Below are 1,496 nucleotides of genomic sequence, written 5' to 3'. Positions count from 1 at the left end.
AAAAAAAAAAAAAAAAAAGGAAAGTATGGGTGGGGGTTAAAAGGTTAAACATCAAGTAAAGTAACAATCTGAAATTAGTTTTGCGGTACCTTTAGGACCAACTGGACCTCTGGGTCCTTCTGCTCCATTTTGTCCAGGTATTCCAGGCTCTCCAGATGGACCTTGTCGGCCAGGAGGTCCATCTTTACCTCCTGGACCAGGTGGACCGGGGCGGCCAACTGAGCTCTTGATATGCGCAGGCTGCATTTGAGCCATGAGGTAAGCTAACTTAGCTGTGAAAATCAACGGAAAGTTTAGGAAATGTAAAAAGACACAGCAAAGGAAGTCAAAAACATCTTTGCCAAATGAATCTCACCATCCAACTGTCTGGAGAGTTCCTCTTGAATGAGCCGCCGCATTTGTTCCAGTGATGGCGTCTCACCCTTAAAACACGTCGAAATGATGTCATGCTCTTATCATTAGCGTCACACACTTTCCATTAAAAATACTAAAGCAGACTCACTCTGAGACCTGGGAGACCCGGCTGTCCTGGAGAACCAGGGGGCCCAGAGGGACCCACTTCCCCTGGGGGTCCCGACATGCCCATCATTCCTGTGTGACCCTTCCTGCCGGGAGGCCCAGGGTTACCCGGAATGCCCGGATCACCAACGGGTCCTTTGTCTCCTTTTATTCCATTATCACCCTACAAAAACGAGCAACACAGTAAGTTTGGATTTGATTAGAGAGGCACATATGTAGGTGGATTAATGGATGGACAGATACCTTTTCTCCCTTCTGTCCTCTGTCTCCTGGTTTTCCTGACATGCCCTAAAAATAAAAACAAAAATACATGGCTAGCTGAAAAAATTATGAAGAAGTGTTGATATAATATTAATGAATCATCACTCACTTGTTTGCCCTCTGGGCCAATTGGACCAGACGGACCCTGAGGGAAAACACAAGTGTAAATATAGACAGGCAGATAGCAAAAACCCTTCATATCCACTTGGGACTGAGTGCTTTCAGCTTCTATATATCTACAAGGCTTGTTTGTACAAGTATAAAAGCTTAACTTTATTAATTAAACTGAGATTCCCATAAGTCCCAAAGCAACATCTCCACTCACCGATGGCCCTTTTGGACCTGGGAAGCCGGGTAATCCTGGACTCCCTGCTTCACCTTTGTGTCCTGGCTGACCCTGAAACATGATAAAACAAAATGCTCATTTACATTAATGAACTTTATTACCTAGGTGGAAGACATTTTTTTTCCTGATTATTACTAACTATATATATATATATATAACTTTGTGAATGTAAAAATCTGTAACATTTTTTTAAAAGGCTGCATTTATTTGAACTAAAATACACTACAGTCACACAGTTATACTGTGAAATATTATTAAAATGTATTAATTAATTGTAATATATTTTAACATGTAATTAATACCTATGATGGTAAAGCTGAATTTTCATCAAATCATTCAAATATGCTGCTTTGGTGCTCAAGAAACATTT

The 1,496-nt window shown here is 41.0% G+C and overlaps 1 long non-coding RNA gene across 1 annotated transcript; it reads right to left on the bottom strand.

Annotated features, from left to right (window-relative positions):
• Window positions 1-564: 564 nt before the first annotated feature.
• LOC107683010 (uncharacterized) lies at window positions 565-1,177 on the bottom strand. The gene is made up of 4 exons (XR_001633644.1): window positions 1,106-1,177; window positions 890-925; window positions 763-807; window positions 565-682 (listed from the first exon to the last, which is right to left on the bottom strand). It is a non-coding gene; the product is annotated as an uncharacterized LOC107683010 (long non-coding RNA).
• Between the last annotated feature and the right edge of the window lie 319 nt (window positions 1,178-1,496).

Source organism: Sinocyclocheilus anshuiensis, unplaced genomic scaffold, assembly GCF_001515605.1.
Source record: "Sinocyclocheilus anshuiensis isolate Anshui unplaced genomic scaffold, SAMN03320099.WGS_v1.1 C32805365, whole genome shotgun sequence".
In the NCBI taxonomy this organism is placed as follows: domain Eukaryota; kingdom Metazoa; phylum Chordata; class Actinopteri; order Cypriniformes; family Cyprinidae; genus Sinocyclocheilus; species Sinocyclocheilus anshuiensis.
This window is presented reverse-complemented; position numbering and strand designations above follow the sequence as displayed.